Source organism: Heterocephalus glaber, unplaced genomic scaffold (genome assembly GCF_053883595.1).
Source record: "Heterocephalus glaber isolate CG9 unplaced genomic scaffold, H.glaber_assembly_v1.0 deba00001533, whole genome shotgun sequence".
Lineage (NCBI taxonomy): Eukaryota > Metazoa > Chordata > Mammalia > Rodentia > Bathyergidae > Heterocephalus > Heterocephalus glaber.
In genome coordinates, this window is record NW_028258331.1 from 291,240 (window position 1) to 312,899 (window position 21,660).

The 21,660-nt window shown below is 34.3% G+C and overlaps 1 long non-coding RNA gene across 9 annotated transcripts in view; it reads left to right on the top strand.

The window, feature by feature from the left end:
- LOC106008269 (uncharacterized) overlaps positions 1-21,660 on the top strand; it is a 223,593-nt gene that overhangs the window by 44,744 nt on the left and 157,189 nt on the right. For all 9 annotated transcript variants that reach the window (XR_015442131.1, XR_015442129.1, XR_015442130.1 and 6 more), the window contains exon 2: positions 2,947-3,115. This is a non-coding gene — a long non-coding RNA (uncharacterized LOC106008269). The remainder of the gene's footprint in view (positions 1-2,946; positions 3,116-21,660) is intronic.

Sequence of the window (21,660 nt, forward strand, 5' to 3'; positions counted from 1 at the left end):
TAGCCAGTATAGCACAAAGAAATGTGTACAACTCTAGAATCAGGAATATACTAATCAGTACAATAACAAGATTGAATTATATACTCATTAGGGAGATGAAGTTAAAAGTTTTAAAAGTCTTGTCATGACTTTTTCTTTTTGTTGAATTCTCCCCATTTGCATTTAATCTGTCCTGCCAACAGATTCATTCTGCTGGGCTTCCTGGGGCTATTATCCTCATTGTCTTTTCCTAGGGTATTTTCTAAAATTTTTTGGAGTGCCGGTTAGATATTCATGAAGTTCCTGAGGTGCTCTTTATCATCAAAGTATCTTATTTCTCCATCAATTTTGAAAAATAGTTTTGCAGGGTACATCAATCTGGGTTGGAGGCTGTTTTCCTTTAGGGCTTGAAATACATCTCTCCAAGCTCTTCTTGCCTTGAGGGTTTGCATTGAGAAGTCTGCTGTGATTCTGATGGGCTTTGCTTTGTATGTGATTTGTTTCTTTTCTCTCACTGCTTGTAGAATTTTGTTCTTCTGTTGGATTTCTGGAATCCTAGCTATTATATGCCTATGTGTAGATTTTTTTTTTGATCAAGGCTAGTTGGAGTCCTATATGCCTCACTTGTCTGCATGTCAAGTTCTTTTCCCCTCCTTGGGATGTTTTCTGCCATCACTTCTGTGAACAGTTTTTTTTTTTTTTTATGTCATCTGCACTCTCTCCTCTTCATTGACTCCAGTTGGTCTTAAGTTATTCTTCTTTGCATTGTCTAGCAGCTGATGGATTGATTTCTCGTGTTCCTTTACAATTTTGCAGCAATTTTTCTTTTCCTGGTCACTAATTGCAATCTTTTCTTCTGTATCTGAAAGTCTATCCTCACATTGGTTCATTCTGCTGCACAGACTTTCAAAGGAGTTTTTAATCTCCTGGAAATCTATTTGCATCTGTTTTATGGATTCCATTTGTTTCCTGTGTTGGGATTCCATCATGGTCCTCAGATCCTCTATTTTTTTATCTGTGTCCTCTCTAGATTTATTAATCATGTCTTGCACCATGAGCAAAATCTTTTCTGTTATCTAAGTAATTATTTCTGATTTCATTTTTCCTAGATCCTCTTTTGTTGACAGTTCAGAGAGTTCAGGTGGTTGAGTGTTAGAGTGTTCCATCCCGTTTCCCTTTGGGGTTGCTGTAGGTGATCCAGAAGTCTGTTTTTGAGACATGTTTATGTGTCTTCTCATTTCCTCACAGTGGGGTGCTTCTGGAACCCACTGGGCTGAGCTTCTCTACCCTAGGACCTTGGGATGGCAGTGGGGAAGCTTCCTCCCAGTTGCTGGGACTGGCTCAGCTTCTCTGCCCTAGGAGCTTGGGATGGCAGCAGGGGAGCTTCCTTCTAGGTCCTGGGACCCCCTAAGCTTCTCTTCCCTGGGAGCTTGGGATGCCAGTGGGGGAGCTTCCTTCCAGGTACTGGGACTGGCTCAGCTTCTCTACCCTAGGAGTTTGGGATGGCAGTGGTGGAGCTTCCTCCCAGGTGCTGGGACCCCCTAAGCTTCTCTGCCCTAGGAGCTTCAGATGCCAGTGGGGGAGCTTCCCTCCAGGGGCTTGGACAGGCTCACCTTCTCTGCCCTAGAAGCTTGGGATGGTGGCAGGGGAGCTTCCTTCCAGGTTCTTCACACTTTCACTGGGTTCTCTGGGTGGCTCGGGGCCTGCGATGGTTGCCAGGGTGCTCGGAATAGGTAGTTTTCAAATCCTCAATTGTGACATGGGATAATAAGTATCAAATTGGGAAAGATTTTTTTTTTTAAGTTTGGTGACTTTAGTTTTTAATGTCTTAAATTTATAGTAATTATTTTAAAGATATATTCCCTTTTTGGTTTACCATTTCAACTATTATTCCATATCACAATTCATAAGGCAGCATTGATCTATCAATAAAGTCCAAATTTACATCAGGGCACACAACTTGTGTTGGATACCATTTAAAATTTGACAAATGCAGCATGCTATCTACTCAACTATTATAGAACACTAAATAATTACTTCCCTGCTTTGTAAACTCCCTGGAATTCTGGTGCTGTAAAGTCACATGTGTGACTTTCATACTTGATAATTTTGGTGATGAAGAATGTAGAAGTACTTTCCAGTTTTGTTGCTTTGCTTTATGGTAAACCAAGTCACATATTGTCATAAAAATATTAATAAAGTAGGGTCCCAGGTTGTTGTTGAAGAAATGGATTATGACAATATATTAAGCCATGGAATTAGCATGTTGGAAAGTACTAACAAGTAGGAAGAAAGTCAGTGTTTAGGTTTCAGAAATAGAACATATTACTTTATTAACCTTGAATAACTAATTTGGAATTTCTGAGTGTAGTGTAATTACTGGTTCTTTACAGAAGGCGAAAATATATCATGGGAATATTCTTCTTATTGCACACATGACTCAGAGAAGAATAGGCAAGGAGGGTTCTGTGGCTGTACTGATTCCTAAATGAGTGAGGCTGTAACTTCTTTTCTTGAGCTGTAGGGGGCATAGTGCCTAAATCTTCATAAAAGAAATCCACACAGGAGGAGGATGAGGCTCCTGGGAACCTGTAGAGTTGACGAGAGTGAAATAATGGTGCCTGGAGGTGTAGAAGCTGATCTTCAAACATTTTTCAATTTGTACTTTTCACAGAGATCTTAGACGTCAGATGCAGAGTTTAAGGGGAAATAGTGGAAAATTTTTCCATGTACATGAAGGAGGCTTCAGTGAAGAAAGTCATGATTATTGAAGCATCTACCTTTTGTGGAATGATAAAGCACACACACACATTCATGCATATGTATATACCTCCCGACCTACATAAACATGTAGATAGGATGCCTGTTCAACTAGCTGACATTGCAGATCCCATCTTCCTTTAGACTTAAGCATCTGTAGATACTTATAAGATGTCTCTTTTGAGTATTATCTCATTCTTCTTGCAGCTTCCTCTCATAGTGTGCAACTTGTCTAATGATGACTGTCTTCAAGGCAGGAGCACCAGTATGTACAAGGATGGAGATGTGGTGATCGGTGGTTTCTTCTCCCCATACATCTCATTTTACTTCACTGTTATGTCTCACATAAAACCCAGTGAGGACTACCTCATCACTGGTAAGTGTCTTTTTCATTTATTTATTTTCTGCTTAATAATCAGGATCAGTAATGCCTGGGGTTTGTGAATGGACAGATCAATACTCTCTGTATTCTATCTGTCCTTTCTCTCCTCACCCAGAACTGTTCATAATTTCTTTTTTATTCTGTTCCCTTTTTCATTCTTTGAAATTAGAAGATAATATTTTTTCATATTTTCGGTTCTCTTTGTTTAAGGTTAGATCCTGAGGGAGACACCATCTTGCACCTACCATATTATATATACTCTTCATTGTACTGGACTCACCACTGCATGACATTAACATGTCTCTAGGTTACACTCAACATGAGCCCTGAATTGAAGTCAGTACTGTAAGAGTGAAGTAAATATCCATTTTCTAAAGACCAAGGTCTGATAATATTTCTTCATGTTCCATAAAATGTCTTATATCCCCCCTGCTTTTTATGCCCCACCTGCTTGGGAAGATATTACTGTAGATACTCAGTTACACTTTCAAATACTATGTATGTCATGGTTCCATTTCAGTGGCTCTCTATCCCTGGATCTGCAACTCTGTCCAGGAATAAGGGGCAACATTCTGTGAAATTCCATCCTTTAATTTGATTTTTATTCACATGCCCTCTCTCAGTTTTCAGATATCTCCACGTCAGTTCTGTAGCTAATGTTATTATTAAATACATTGTGCATGGAGTCAGGGGGTTGTAGCAGATGACTTGTGCTACTGTGCGCAAGGAGATGTCACCAGAATAATGTCTGCTTATCTCTTTTGTCAGATGGTAGAACCACAAGGGTTGTGTTTACTAGTTGTCCATACTTGGAAGTAGGGATGGCAGGGTTAAGAATTAGGGCACCTTCTTGCCAAAGTAGGTATTTGAACCTATCTCATACTCATTATCATATATAAGACATTTACTTACATTTTTGTGCTTAAGTAATTTTAAGATGTTTATATATTTTTGGGAAATAGTTTTATTATGTTGCCCATGTTGCCCAAATCTTTTGCACTCAAGAAATCTGCCTTCAGATTCTCAACTGTAAATTCAATCATGTGTCATTACAGCTTGCATTTCCCAAAATAATTTTCCAAAATCTGTTTGATGTTGTTGGTCAGTTTCCTGAAGGTAAACATTTTGATTGTGATGGTCACTGTTTATTGTTTCTAGTAGCTAGTAAGAGATCTGGAAAATTAGTAGTTGAATGAGCCAGGAAAGTCTTCTATATCTCCTGCAATTGGTTAAAATAAAAAATTACTAATGGGACTTACTGAAAAAACTAAAAAAAGCTTTTATCTAATCAAGGAAGAATCATCAGTATACTGAGCACTGCAGTGAATTGAAGAAAGGTTGAGGTGGATGCTGAATACTGCATGTTATAATGAAAGTTTATGGCCAAAGAGTAGCATGGAAGTCAGTGTGGGAAAGTACTCAGTGACAACATAATGGTCGTGAAGATCAGTCTAAACCAAACTGAAAGGATTCTAGAATAAATAATCCCAGTGTAAATGGGGTACAGTAAGGGATGGGGAACTGCTCAGGTACCAAGTGTGATCAGATTTCAAGGATACTTCAAAGATACTGGAGAAAGTTTCTTTTCTTGGGAGAAGAGAGGCCACTTACTCCTTCTGTTTCCCTCTTCTGTCCATGTTTACCTGCTTATTGTGGGAGCCAGTCATTTATTTCCCTGACCATGCAGTGTGTACAGTGTCTGTGACTGAAAATAACATCCTTTCAATTCTAGGAGCTTTTAATGTCCAGGGCACCTTATGCTTTAAGTAAAAATCTTGATGTCCCAATGAAAATGCTTCATGATTTCCTAAAATCAAAAGGGAAAGAAGAAAATTTTGGAAAATAAAAATATATACATATATAATATATATATTTGTCTTTACAAGAAGTTTATGTTGTAAAATAGAATTGTAATATTATAAAGGAAGATACAGTCCATGTATGCATATATGCAATAGCCACAATAATTATATATTAGTTTTCATAATATCCTGGAGATTATAATTATGTATATCAATAGTAAGATTATTCTGGCTGTGTCCTTCAGCATATTTTTTTTTGGTACTGGGGATAGAACTTGGGTTCTTGTGCTTGTGAAGGAGGCAGTGGAAATTTCAACATATTTTACATAGGAAAAGATGATATATATGTGTGTATAAACCTCAATATCATCATGATAATTCTCATGTCTATAAAATATTATATCTTGTAAAACTAACAAGGTTTATTTTCAACAAATTTGGATGTTCCTAATTTTCAAACTGGTTTCTAATTTCATATTTTTATAAGGATGATAACAGACAGATCTTTGAGAGACAGTTTGTTCCAGCTAGATGTACAGTTTCTGATTAAAGCAAGTGAATTCTGCCAATACAGTGGCTGGATTCTTAGCTATCTATAATGAAAAGTCATTTTGTGCATATGATCAAAGAAACCTAGAGAAACATAATAATCAATACTTTCAACAGCCATGTAACAGAGTATTATTTTTTTATGTTTATACCAAATGTGGCACAACTTGATGTGTGCACATAGATTTTCATTGATATATTTAAATTTCATTAAGAGATTGTTTACTTATTTCCATTTAATCTTAATGATGTTTTATTCTATGCTTTGCCTTTTGCAACTTTTTCAATCGTGTTATAGACTTTTCAACACTTCAGAAATGTTTTACATATTTAGGAAAATAAACATTTTTTAAAATGTATTTAAAATATTTTAAGAGATTTTTGTTTAAATGAAGTATTTTTGCATACAATATATGAAGAGTGGATATGAACTTGTAGGTGCAGAAAATATGATCATCCCACTGTGTAAGTTTACACACACATCTGTGCTACTTCTAGTACTTTTTGTGTTACTGAGTTTTAAGCCCAGGGCCTTCCCACTGGGCTACATCTTCAGCCCTCTAATACTTTGTTTAGGTTTCTAGTATTGAGACAGCATCTTTCTAAGTTGTTAAGTTGCCAAAGCTGGGCTAAAACTTGTGAGATTTCTGCCTCAACAATCTACAGTGCTGAAATTACAAGTATGTGTCACTAGGCCTTGTTTTCATTTTGTATTAAGTATGAGTATATTGAGTAATTTTATATTTCACAATAGCTTACACTCACCATCAACAAATTAATTTAATTTAACTTAATATACAAACACAATAAAACATTTTATACTGGAAACTAGCTATTATACAATGTCAATTATACATTTTTAAAATTAAAATATCAAGATCTAGGAGACATTACCATAGATTTTACAGAATTTAAGAGGATATAGAAAGCATATTTCAAAAATCTGTTTTGAAATAAATTTGACAACTTCTAAGAAGTACTTTGGAAGAAAATTAATGAAATAACTCTAGAGAAAATATAAAATTTAAATAGCACCTATTAAAGTATATTCCTATCTTGAAAACCTATCTATATGAAAACAACAGGCTTGTATACATTTTAACTGATAAATTATATCAAACATTTAAAACAGAGACAAAAAGGAACACTTCTCCCCGCATTTTAGGATATCAACATTATGCTAATCCTAAAACTGGATAAAGATAATAGAAGAAAAATGTATGAACATAGATAGAAATTTGTTTCACAAAACAAACTATTAGAAGTCAGATCTGGCAGTATGTAGAAAGTGGTTTTATTATAGGGAAGGCAGTGTTGGTTCAGCATTGGATGATCCATCCCTACAAGTCATCATTTTAACAGAGGAAAATAAAAAGCCATATGATCCTGTCACTAGTTGGAGAAAAAGTATCGAACTAAATTCCACAGCTGTTCATGGTAAAAGCTATCAGGAGACTAGAAATAGAACACAACATTCTCAACAGATTAAAGGCCTGTACTCCATACTTCCAGCAAGAACAGTGAGAATGCCTTATATGAAAGAAGAAGATACAGTGCTTTCTCCTTAAGGTGGGGAACAAGGGCAGATATGCTTACTCTTCATCTGTCCATTAAACTTTGAAACCTAGGCCCAAACCAAAATAGTCTGGCAGTAAAATGACACAAGTTGGATAGGATTGGCAAGGTAGAAGTAAAATCTTTATATGTAGATGAAATGATCATCTACAGAGAAAATACTAAGAAATCTCTAGGAGCCCCTAGAACTTGTATTTTAATTTAGCAGGATTAGAAAACACAAGGTGTATATAAAAATTCAGGTCTATGTATATTTGCTATAAATGAAGAATTGGATACTGAAATTTAAAAGTTATGTAAGAGTACAAAGGACCTAGAAAAGTAAAAAAAACAACAAAAAAACCCAGTGTTGGAAGACATTTAGTACCTAATTTTAAGACTTCTTCTAAAGGTACAGTAATCAAGGCAGTGTTGGTGTAAGGAAAGACTTATAGATCATTGGGACAAAACAGAGAATCTAGTCCACTGGGTTTTGAAAGATTATTTAACATTAACATTTTATAGAATATAAACTCAATTCAAGAGCCAAGGAAAAGAGAGTCTTTTCAGCAAATGGCACTAGAACTCCTGGTATCTGTATATAAAAACTTAACCTTAACCATTTCCATACATAAAAATAACTTGAAGGCATCTATGAACCTAAATATGAAAGCCTAAAATTATAAAACTTTAGGAAGAAATTATAAGTGAAAATGTTTATGAATTTAGGGTAGGCAAGAACTACCTAGGATACAAAAAAACATGATGCATAAAAGAAAAAAAATGATAAATGAGATTCCATCAAAATTTAGAACTTTAAATGAAAAGTAGTCCTTAAACAGAGCATATTTACATTGCATATAACCTATGACCAGAGTATATAAAGAAATCTTACAGCTCATTAATAGACAACCGAATTAAAAGTAGACATAAGATGATAAATAGCCAGTACAGCACAAGAAAAGGTGTGCAACTCTAGAATCAGAAAAATACTAATCAATATAATAGCAAAATTGAATTATACACTCATTAGGGAGATGAAGTTAAAAGTTTTAAAAGCCTTGTCATGACTTTTTCTTTTTGTTGGATTCTTTCTCCCCATTTGCGTTTAATTTGTCCTGCCCAACAGATTCATTCTGCTGGGCTTCCTGGGGTTGTAATCCTCATTGTCTTTTCCTAGGACACTGTCTAAAATTTTTTGTAGTGCTGGTTTGGTATTCATGAAGTTCCTGAGTTGCTCTTTATCATGAAAGTATCTTATTTCTCCATCAATTTTGAAAGATAGTTTTAAAGAGTACATCAATCTGGGTTGGAGGGTGTTTTCCTTTAGGGCTTGAAATACATCACTCCAAGGTCTTCTTGCCTTGAGGGTTTGCATTGAGAAGTCTGCTGTGATTCTGATGGGCTTTCTTTTGTATGTTATTTGTTTCTTTTCTCTCACTGCTTGTAGAATTTTGTTCTTCTGTTGGGTTTCTGGAATCCTATTATATGCCTATGTGTAGACATTTTTGATCAAGGCTAGCTGGAATCCTATATGCCTCACTTGTCTGTATGTCAAGTTCTTTTCCCCTCCTTGGGAAGTTTTCTGCCATCACTTCTGTGAATTTTTTTTATGTCATCTGCACTCTCTCCTGTTTCTTCATTGACTCCAATCGGTCTTATGTTATTCTTCTTTGCATCATCTAGCAGGTGCTGGATTGATTTCTCATGTTCCCTTACAATTTTAAAGCAATTTTTATTTTCCTGGTCACTAATTGCAGTCTTATCTTCTATATCTGAAATTCTATCCTCACATTGGTTCATTCTGCTATGCAGACTTTCAATGGAGTTTTTAATCTCCTGGAAATCTGTTTGGATCTGTTTTATGGATTCCATTTGTTTCCTGTGTTGGGATTCCATCATGTTCCTCAGCTCCTCCCTAGATTTATTAATCATGTCTTGCACTAGGGCCACAATTTCTCCTGTTATCTGAGAAATTATTTCTGATTTCATTTTTTCCAGATCCTCTTTTGTTGCCAGTTCAGAGAGTCCAGGTTGTTGAGTATCAGATTGTTCCATCTTGTTTCCCTTTGGGCTTGCTGTAGGTGATCTGGAAGTCTGTTTTTGAGGTTTGTTTATGTGTCTTCTCATTTCCATGGGAGGGGGTGCTTCTCGTGTCCATGTGACTCACCTCCTCTGCCCTAGGAGTGGTGGAATGGTGGCCAGGGAGCCTCCTTCTGGGTGCTGGGACTAGCTCACCTTCTCTACCCTAAGAGCATGGAATGGGGGTGGTGGGGCCTCCTTCTGAGTGCTGGTACTGGCTCACCTTCTCTGCCCCAGGAGCATGGAATAGCAGAGGGGGAGCCTCCTTCTGGGTGCTGGCAGGGTTTTTAAGTTTCTGAGGTGAATCATCTTCTAATTTGTGAAATATTAATAGTGACAGTTCTCTTCAATTTTTTTCTCTGCTGTCTTTCTGCATATTAATTTTATGGGTTAGGAATTCCAGAGTAATAGTAACCAATTCTGGTGCAAACAAACATTCGTGGACTCTGTTTTATATGCAATGCTCATAACACACAGTTTCAACTATAATCATCACACAGCACCCAAAACAGATCACAACACATGTGCAGTGTGACTTGTTGTTAATGTGAAATTTCTTTTCTTTAATGATTTTTTTTTTTTTTTGGTACCAGAGATTGAACTCGGGTCCTTGCGCTTGCGCAGCAGGTGGCAAAACCGCTGAGCTAAATCCCTGGCCCCCTTTTTAATTAATTTTAATTTGAGATTTCTAGAAGAAGATGAGTGAGTGGCTGCCACTCATAGCCGGTCCTTGTGCGGTGCACACAGCACACCTGCCATGAGCCATTTCTTCTGCATTTGAGGAAGATCAATGTTTTGATTAGAACATTTTTTCTTTAATTTCACTAAAGATTGTTGACTATAAATTGTGTATTTTTATGAGATGAAATGAAAAGTGCCTACTTACATTTTTCCATAATTACATGAAGCAAATTAACATAGCTATAACCTCATGTACATCTCCATGTGGATGAATGTGTACAGGGAGTTTGTTTTAGTTATCTGTAAAGACACACTGGGAAAGAAATATATTTTGAAATAATTAATGTATGTAATTAGAAGTGGGTGCTGATTAGGATAAAATACTGTATATCCTTTGGTAAAGGTAATGGTTTTCTCCTTCCTGGAAAGATAATATTAAAAACACTATCCAAGTTTTAATGACATACCCAGAATTATTCTTTGCACATACTTGTACTTATAACTAGGTAATATAACCTTTATAAAAGTACAAATTTGCTTATTATCTATATTTTTTTTGCCAAAAGAATATTTTAGCACACTGCATACCTACTAATTTTATTAAAGAAAATAATTTGTAAATACATTCAGGCTCACTGTATGTTGCAAATTTTATTCTTTCAGAGCTCTGCTGAAATATATAGGTATATAGGCATATTTCTATAATTTTAACATTATATTTTATTTCAGTTCCTTTGTGTAATTACATTTACATTTTAAATAAATCTTTCACAAAGACAAATACAAGGATTTAAATCTAGCTACATGAATTTGCACACTGTTGCTTTTCTTACCTGATTTTCTTTACAATTAATTTTCCTAAATTTGTTTCATTTTATTAGATGTTTTGAGTGATGCCTATTTTATTGACCATTCTTTCATATTGATTTTATATTCTTGCTTTCTAATCTCTTGTCCCTAATACTGTAAGCTATTTAGCATATTTTTATCTTTTTCTCTTATTTTAAAGTGCAGAATCATTTCATTTTCTTATACAGTATACATTTATTATTATTTCATTATTTATTTATTATTATTTATTATTACCTCATTATTTCATTTATTTGCCAAGAAACACAATGGTTGTGTGTTTTATGTCAGAGGAAACATATTTTCTTATGCTTTTTCTTCCTTCACTGTTTATGTGGCTCCAACTTACTACCTCCTAATCACTGGTGTGAATTTGTCTGTTATCTGAGACTAATTCATCAGAGTGACTATTGATTTATACATTGTCTCACATATTTACTAAACTTTGGTAGAAAGTTTGGGTTTGTGTCTGTGTAAATGGAAGTGAGGGTGTGATTTCAAATCTTATTGCTCACCTAGTGTATCACTGAATCAGAATTTCTGTGGCTGACGAAAAGATTTCTCTTTGGACATTTCCAAATCTGGTTCAAATAAAGAACTCACATGCTTTTCAGGATCAAACCACTATTATATTCATAGGTATTCTCCATTCTTGATAGTTAGCTTGAGTTTTATACATAATCATATGTATGATAAAATATGTGATTTATTAGGGTTAACATCTTTATCTGTTTTCACCATCATTGTCTATATCTGTCTGATCTATCATCTATGACTTGATTAAGAGATGTTATTGTTATTGATCTTATAATGTTTAGATCCATTTAAATATCTGATTTAACATATTGAACATATGACACTATACTCTTTAAATGTGCTTCCAAATCACTAATTACCTTTGCATTTCTTAATAGTTATTTCTGGAGTTGTGTCCTCAAGGAATAGGTAAGGAAGACAATTGTGGAATTTTGTTTAAATTTGTCAGTTTTAAAGGAACAGCTGTTACAAGACCACATTGCAAAATGTGTTTGATTGACTGACCAATGCTAGATGGAAATCTTAATATGCTTTCACTTCTATCCTTTCCCTTAAAATTCATATTACCTAGGTGTAAATTAAAGTTTCTGTTCCTAATAGTTTAAATTTTTCTCTTCCAACTTTCTGGGAGTTTGTATTTAGTATTTTTGAAGGTCATAGTAACATAGTTTTGAGGCAACTGTTTCATTTTTTATTTATTTCCAGTTATTTATGAAAGTATTTGCTTTGAGTTATCAGTTACTGCAAGGGAAAGAATTAGATATTCTCAGATTCACTTAGAGTCATGGAAAAGGAAATAAAGACAATCAGTAACATATCAGTTGACATGACTAAAACAAACACTGATAACTTCTGAGGAAAAAAAGACTAAATAAAGACCCTCAATGCACTTCATATTTCAATGGTGCAAGAAGTAGCTCCACAGGTAAGGAAATCCACAATTCTTTTATCATTGTCAGCAACACAAAAAAACATTAAATAATAATGGATTTAGATAATTTATTGTTCAATATTCAAACATACCAACATGCAAATAAAAATACTTATAAACTAATCATAGAAATAAAATATACAACAAAGATTAACTAGAAAAATTCTCCAAAATGACAAATTTGCAAAGAAAAGTGTATATTTTTAAAAATTGGAAGCTTCATACATTGGTTATATTGGATAATAGAAAATGGAAAACTCAATTTTAATTTGCAAGGAAACACAAATCAGTACCCCCTCAAAGAACCATGAACATACAAGGAATTAGAGTATATTCAAATATAAATTAGATATGAAAGAAAGAAATAAAATGCAGGAAAAAAGTCTGAAATAAAAATAGGTGAATGATGTAAAATGTCCTGGAAGTTGAAAAGTCCATTAATTTTTAAACAGTTGAGAAAATATGTCCAGTTTGGAAACTGCTGTTTAGTTCTATAATACATGGTAAATTGGAAGTGTAGAACATAGCACTTACCCAAGTAGAAGGGTAAATGACATAGGAATACATGAAAAACAAACCCTAGAATATAAGTTAGAAGTAATCTGAAAATAGAAAGTATTCATACTAGAATAAAGGACATATGTTAATTATTACAAAATTGCACCTATTTTTTTTACTTGAATATTATAAAAACCATGAAATTTGATGAGAAAACTACTCAAAAATTGTAAACATTTTCATTTGAATAAAAACAAATTTGATGAGAAAATGACAAATTTAGATCTTTTTGTGAAAGATGTGTACAAACTAAGTTAATTTGAAAAATATCAAAGGCAATATATCAGTTATGAAAAGTTTTCTTGGCAAATATAATGTCAATAAATCTTTGGTAGTTTTATTAATTACCAACAAATTAGATAAAGTACAGTATAAAACAATAAGGAAATGTATGCTGAATTTAAAATGGGATGGATTTTCAAATTATCACAAAGAAATACTGTGATCTCATACATTATAATATTTAAAGATAATGTAGAAACAAAGCATAAAAATAAGAAAATGAAGTTTATATGATGATGATGAGAAAGATAAGTAGGATTTAGACAGAAAATACCAATAAGAAAATATATGGCAGTATTCTGAGGCATTCCAAGAACACTGAAAGATGACACTTCTACAATAATAGTCTGACAAATATTAAATTAGGAAGTTGTATTTATTAGAGACATGTAGATAGCTGTCAGGCACAACTGAAAAATACATATTCTTGGCGGGAATGTGGCAGAGAACTTGAACAGCGGGAGTGTTCCTGGGATCAATTTGCATCCATTCAAGAAAAAAAGTACATACTCTTCTCCATCAAATGGGGCCTATTAACAAGATGTGAATGTGAACTAGGCTGTTCATTAAGGCTCCACAGGGAAGACAATCAGAAATACTATGGAAACATTCTGTGCTATATTATTGCAAAATCAAGTATCAGGCAATAATAATAGAAAAATGTCATTTGCTAGGAGACCATTTATAAGGTGTTGAAAAATGTGGATCACAGGGACTATTTAGGATAATCACTACTACAGATGTTAAAATTTGCATAGAAGTAATTTTTTTATTTTTAATATGAAAGGGATGATATATGTACAATGTCACATCTCTTAGTATCCTAAGAGTTTCCACTCTTGTCTGTCTTTTATCTATGGTGTTAGAGCCAGCCTTCTGCTGCACAATATTCACCCCACAGATGTCATCATATGCCGCATTCCTTCATTCAGCATTATGGTTTTCCCTATTTGGTGTTTCAACTCCATGTGGATGTCATGTCTGTAGCATGAACTATTTAACGGTGTATTACTGTGTTTTTATTTATTCATTAAGTTTATTGGTACATTTGAGGTATACAATATGATGACATTCATTATTGAGAATTTGTACCTTAGGAATAAATGTGTCAGATTATTTTAGTTCTTCCTAATAGGAAATATTTATAAGTCCAACCTTAAATATTTCCTGTTCTTCCATTCTTCATACTTTTCCTTGTAAAAGGTATGATTTTCCTTTATGCATATAGAAATTGATAAAGACCACCTAGACCCTAGGTTATGTCATTTACTTCAGTATAAGTTCTAAGACCTATCAGGTCTTCCAGAAACAAATTATAATGTCTGGGTGTTGTTTTTGATTTAGAACGTGGTCTTAAATCAGACTGCTATATAAAAATGTACCACAAGCAACGTTTGAAGCAAAATTTATTTACCTTAACAACTGTTCAGACTAAGAAACAGATTAAGAGAGCACTTGCTTCTTGTTTTTTGTGTGAATCCTGTCAATGTTTCCTTCTATGACAGAAATATGAAGCAAGTTCTCTCTTGTAAGGACATTAGTCTCACACATAATAGATCGACCAGCAGAATCTCATTTAACATGCATCAACTTTCAGAAAGCAACCTATTATTAAAAAGCTTCTGCACTGCAAGAGAAACCACCAACAGAGCTAAGAGACAACCTAAATTGTGGGAAAAAAAATTCAACAACTGTACCTTAGACAAAGGACTACTATCTAGAATAAAGAACTGAAAAAAATCAGACCCCCCAAATTCAAAGACCAAATTTAAAAATGGGCATCTGCAATGAACACACATTTCTCAAACAAAGAAGTACAAGTAGCAAATAAATATATGAAAAAATGTTCAACATCACTGGTTATTCGAGAGATGCAGATGAAAACAGCACTGAGATTCCAACTCATCCCAGAAAGAATTATTGTTATAAAGAAGTCATCCAATAACAAATGCTGGAGGGGGCGTTGGGAGAAAGGAACCCTTCTCCATTGTTGCTGGGAGTGCAGACTGGTGCAACCACTGTGGAAATCATTATGGAGATACCCCAAACAACTAGGATTAGAGGCCCCATTCAACCCAGGTATCCCCCTGCTGGGTATCTTCCCAAAAGAATTAAAAGAATCATATCAAAGTGATATGTGTGCACCCATGTTTACAGCAGCACAGTTTCTAATAGCTAAAACTTGGAAACAACCAAAGTACCCATCAACTGGTGACTGGATAAAGAAAATGAGGGTTTTTTTTTTTATATAAAATGGAGTACAACTCACCCATAAAGAACCAGAAACTAGAGACATTTATAGCTAAATGGATGCGTATTGGGGTCATCTTCTTAAGTGAAATAAATAGGTCACACATGTGTAAATACTGAATAATTTCTCTAGTGTGAGAAACTGAACTGAAAATTAATTAAGGATACACATGGATGAAATAACCTAATATATTTCTTGGATTGTGTTTCCATCACATGTCATATGACTGTATCAATATTTAAATTAGTGAGAAGTTTGGCTTATGTGGAGTCTGCTAGCTAGCTGGAGATTTTTTCCAGACCACTATTTGTTCAGTGTTGGTTTTGGGGATCTTTCTGAAATAAATAACATCCTCTGGTGTCTTTTGATGATTGAGATTTTTTTTAAGTTATATGTAAAAATGTTTAAGTGCTTTTTAGTATTGTTTTGGTTCAGTTCTACTGTATTTGGATATTATTGTAGGGTTTTTTTTTCCTTTGCATTATTCTTCTTTGAATAGTTTTAATTTTTGTATGTGTGTGTTTGGTAATAAAGTTATTTAAAAAAAAAAAAAAAAAGAAAGCAACCTAAAGCCAGCACATTCAGGTTTAGTTTCTTAGGATATGACTTCAGAGGAGACCCAGCATCCAATTAATTAGGATATTATTCTGCACTGGAATACATCATGTATTAAGTCTTATGTCCAAGGACTTACTTTGCTCTCATCTCAGGCTTATCTCCAAGTTACCAGACTATTCTAAACTTAATTTTTGTGGCTAAAGAGATCAATAGGAATTCTCATCTCTTACCCAACATTTCTCTGGAATATGATCACCACAATTTTTTTTACAGTCACTGGAAGTTTTTAGAGTATCCTCACATTGTACATGGAACAAAATGGGGCACCTAATGAGCTGTGGGAGAGTAAGTCTATAGCATTACTAACAGGATCACCATGGCCAATTTCTTCAATTGGACAATTTCCAGAACTCTACAAATTTCCACAAGGTAGGGAGGGATAAAATCATGTCACATTAGTGACAGTTTCCTGTTCATTTCCTAAGGATGGTGAATGGACAGACTGGGTTTTTGTGTCACACAGATTGTCAAGCCTCAAAATATGACACACTATTTGTTGATTACCCACATATTTTTTATTTACATCAGAAAGGAGGGACAGAGGAAATTATAGATTTGCTGAACTCAGAGTCAGCTCAGTTATTCATGGTGCCATACGACACTATGAAGTGTGATAAATAGATGGGATGAGTATTTCCTTCTGCAGGTGTCAGCTGTTTTTCAGTACCCTTCAGGTCTAAGATTGTGCTTTATGCCAACTCTATTCACACAACTTCCAGTTTTCTTTTCCTTTTAGCTCACCTTTGGCACTTATGATTCAATGAATCATAAGTTCAATGAAAATAGCCAGTTTCCTTCTGTCCATCAGATGGCCCCAGAGGATGAATCTCTGGCCCTTGGCATGGTTTTCTTGATGCTTCATTTCAGCTGGACCTTGGTAGGACTGGTCATCACAGAAGGCCAGAATGTTTTTCAGTTTCTCTCAGATATGAAGGGTGATGGACAGGAATGGAGTCTGTGTAGTATTTGTAAAAATTATCTCAAATACTCTTGTATCACCCTTCTGGAGTCCAAAGCTACAAGATTTCCTGAGCATAGAAACATCACCTGTAAATGTGGTTATCATTTTGATGATACTGACAATCTAAATGATATAAACTATCAGGTAGTGCCACATTTAGTGACATGGAGAGTTTGGGTCACAAAGTCAGAATGGCATGCTGACCTGGCTGGGATAAATTTAATCCTTGACTCATTCCATGGGACTCTCATTTTTTCACAACACCATGGGGAGATTTCTGGTTTTAATGAGTTTATCAAAACTACCCCCTTCAAATAGCTAGAAGATACTTTCTTCACTTTCCTCAGAATTTCCACTGCTCATTCTCTGATTGTGACTGTCCACTGAAGGACTGTACACCTAATGCCTCTCTGTCATGGCTGCTTTCGAATCATTTTGACACACCCATGAGTGAGGGAGCTACAACACATACAGTGGTGTGTATGGAGTGGCCCATTCCCTCCAGGAGATGTTTCTTTAATGAAGTCAAATGCAACCAATAGGAAGTGGGGACACTATGGTATTCTCCCCTGGCAGGTAATGCACTTTTTTGTTGTTGTTACTGGGGATCGAATGTGGGACCTTGCACTTATGAGACAGGCACCAGAACCACTGAGCTAAATCCCCAGCAAGGTAATGCAATTTTTATCATATGGCAGACTCTTTTATCAAGGTCATTTTATTTTATTTTTTCCATTAAGTTTATTTGTACATTTTAGGTATTAAATATAGTTAAATTCATCATTGGGAACTTGTAACTTTACATGATGTACCTTGGTTCTTATTTTTTTTCCCTTCCCCTGTCCTCCCTTCACCACCTCCACCCTTCCTTATTTGCAAAGATTTATTTCCCTTTTTTTCCTTTTCTCTTATTTTTTCTTTTCCCTTTTTCCTTTCCCCTACTCTTCCCACTTCCCCTGCTCCTTTAGACCTTTTCTTCCTGTTACACATATCAATTATACAATTTTTTTAAAATTACAATATCAAGGTTTAGAGGAAATTACCACAAATTTTACAGAATTTAAGAGGATATATAAAGCATATTACAAAAATATTTTTGAAATAAATTTAATAATTTCTATGAAGTACCTTGGAAGAAAAATTAATGAAATTGACTCTGGAAGAAATATAAAATTTGAATAGCACCTATTAAAGAAAATATAAGATGAAATCCCAGTTGTTGATTCTTTCTGCTAGTTCCCATGCTATTGATGTTTTGTTCATAAAATCTTTTCCTATGCCAATATCTTCAAGAGTTCTACCTAACTTATCTTCCAGGAAGTTTAGTGTTTCTGTCTCAATATTTAGATCTTTAATCCACATATGTAAATACTGAATAGTTTCTCTAGTGTGAAAAATGCAAAGTGTAAATAAGGATTGAAAGGATTAATAATGAATAATTGATACTTTGAAAGAAGAAAAGGTCAAAAGGGGTAGGGGTGGTAGGAGGGGATGAGGAAAGGAAAGAAGGGAAAGGAAATATTATGAGAAAAGAAAAAAATGGAAACGAAGTGTATGTAAATAGAGAAGGGTGGAGGGGGTGAGGGATGTGCAGGTAATGGGGAAAAAAATGAAAACCAAGATATATCATGTACAGGTACAAGCACCCAATGATAAATGTAAATGTATTGTATACCTAAAATGGACCAATAAAAGAATTTAAGAAAAAAAAAGAAAGTACATTCCTAGCTTGAAAACCTACTTATATGACAATAGGCTTATATACATTTTTCCCTCATTAAGTTTATTGGTACATTTTAGGTATAAAATACAGTTACATATATCACGAGGATCTTATACCATTACACGAGTATCTTGGTTCTTATTTTTCCCCTTCTCCTGCCCTCCTTTCACCCCCTCAACTCCTCCCTATTTACAAAGATTTTGTTTGTTTCCATTTTTTTCTTTTCTTGTATTTTTTCTTTTCTCTTTTTTCCTTTCCCCACCCCTCCTACTTCCCCTACTCCTTTAGACATTTTCTTCCTATTACACAATATCAATTATATATTTTAAAATTACAATATCAAGATCTAGTAGACATTACCACAGATTTTAGAGAATTTAAGAGTATATAGAAGGCATATTTCAAAAATCTGCTTTGAAATAAATTTGACAACTTCTAAGAAGTACCTTGGAAGACAAATTAATGAAACAGACTCTGGAAGAAATATAAAATTTGAATAGCACCTATTAAAGAAAGAATATTCCTAGCCTGAAAACCTACCTATATGAAAACAACAGGCTCATATACATTTTAACTGATAAATTATATCAAACATTTAAAGCAAAAAAAAAGGAACAATTCTCCCCTCATTTTAGGAAATCAACATTGGGCAATACTACACCTGGACAAAGATAATAAAAGAAAAATGTATGAACATAGATAGAAATTTGTTTAACAAAACAAACTATTAGAAGACAGATATGGCAGTATGTAGAAAGTGGTTTTATTATAGGGATGGCAGTGTTGGTTCAGCATTGGAAGATGCACACCCATAAGTCATCATTTTAACAGAGGAAAGGAAAAAGCCATATGATCCTGACACTAGTTGGAGAAAAAGTACCAAACTAAATTCCACAGCTGTCCATGGTAAAAGCTATCAGGAGACTAGAATTAGAACAGAAACTTCTCAACAGATTAAAGACTTGTACTCCATATTTCCAGCAAAAACCCATTATATGAATGAACAAGTTACAATGCTTTCTCCTTAAGATGGGGAAGAAGGGCAGATATGCCTAATCTTCATCTGTCCATTAAACTTTGAAACATAGACCTAAAACAAAACAGTCCAGCAATAAAATGACAAAATTAGGATAGGTTTGGAAAGGTAGAAGCAAAATCTTCATATGTAGATGAAATGATCATCTACAAAGAAAATATTAAGAAATCTCTAGGAGCCCCTAGAACTTGTATCTGAATTTAGCAGGATTAGAAAACACAAGGTATATATAAAAATTCAAGTCTATGAATACTTGCAATAAAGAATTGGATGTTGAAATGTAAAAGTTATGTAGAAGTACAAAGACCTAGAAAATTAAAAGGAAAAAAAAAAGAACAGTGTTGGAAGATGTTTAGTACCTAACTGTAAGATTTCTTCTAAAGCTACAGTAATCAAGGCAGTGTTGGTGTAAGGAAAGACATGTAGATCATCGCAATAAAACAGGGAATCTCAAAATAGAACCACACATATATGGTCCACTGAGTTATGAAAGATTATTTAAAATTAACATTTTATAGAATATAAATTCAATTCAAGAGCCAAGGAAAAGATAGTGTTTTTAGCAAATAGCACTAGGACACCTGGTGTCCATATATAAAAAATTAACCTCAACCCTTTATTTCCATACATAAAAATAATTTCAAAGTGTCTATGAACCTAAATATGAAAGACTAAAACTATAAAATATAAGAAGAAATTATAAGGGAAAATGTTTATGAATTTAGGTTACGCAAGAAATTCCTAGGATACAAAGGACATGATATATAAAAGAAAAAAATTGATAAATGAGATTCCATCAAAATCTAGAACTTTAAATGACATCATTAAAATGAAAAACAGTCCTTAAATAGACCGTATTTACAATGCATACAACCTTTGACCTGAATATATAAAGAACTCTTACAGCTCATTAATAGGCAATCTGATTAAAAATTAGACACAAGAAGATGATAAATAGCCCGTACAGCACAAGGAAAGATGTGCAACACTAGAATCAGAAAAATACTAATCAGTACAATAAAAGATTGAATTATACACTCATTAGGGAGATGAAGTGAAAAGTTTTAAAAGCCTTGTTATGACTTTTTCTTTTTGTTGGATTCTCATCCTTTGCATTTAATTTGTCATGCCCAATGGATTCACTCTGCTTTGCTTCCTGGTGTTGTGATCCTCATTGTCTTTTCCTATGATATTGTCTAAAAATTTTGGAGTGCTGATTTGGTATTCATGAAGTCCCTAAGATTCTGTTTATCATGAAAGCATCTTATTTCTCCATCAATTCTTAAAGATAGTTTTGCAGGGTACATCAATCTGGGTTGGAGGCTGTTTTCCTTTAGGGCTTGAAATAAATCACTCCAAGCTCTTCTTGCCTTGAGTGTTTGCAATGAGAACTCTGATGTGATTCTGATGGGTTTTCCTTTGTATGTGATTTGCCTCTTTTCTCTCACTCCTTGTAGAATTTTGTTCTTTTGTTGGGTTTCTGAAATCCTAACTATTATATGCCTATGTGTAGATTTTTTTGATCAAGGCTAATTGGAGTCCTATATGCCTCACTTACCTGTATGTCAAGTTATTTTTCCCTGCTTGGGAAGTTTTCTGCCATCACATCTGTGAACAATTTTGTTACGTCATCTGCACTCTCTCCTGCTTCTTCGTTGACTCCAATCACTCTTATGTTATTTTCCTTTGCATCATCTAACAGCTGCTGGATAGATCTCTCGTGGTTGTTTACAATTTTGAAGCAATTTTTCTTTTCCTGGTCACTAACTGTCATCTTATCTTCTATATCTGAAATTCTGTCCTCACATTGGTTCATTCTGCTGCATAGACTTTCAATGAAGTTTTTAATCTCCTGGAAATCTGTTTGCATCTGTTTTATGGATTCCAGTTTTTGCCTATGTTGGGATGCCATCATGCTCCTCAGATCCTCTATTTTTTTTTGTCTGTGTCCTCTCTAGATTTATTAATCATGTCTTGCACTATAGGCATAATCTTTGCTGTTATGTGAGAAATTATTTCTGATTTCATTTTTTCCAGATCCTCTTTTGTTGCCAGTTCAGGGAGTCCAGATGGTTGAGTATTAGATTCTTTCATCACGTTTCCCTTTGGGGTTGATATAGGTGAT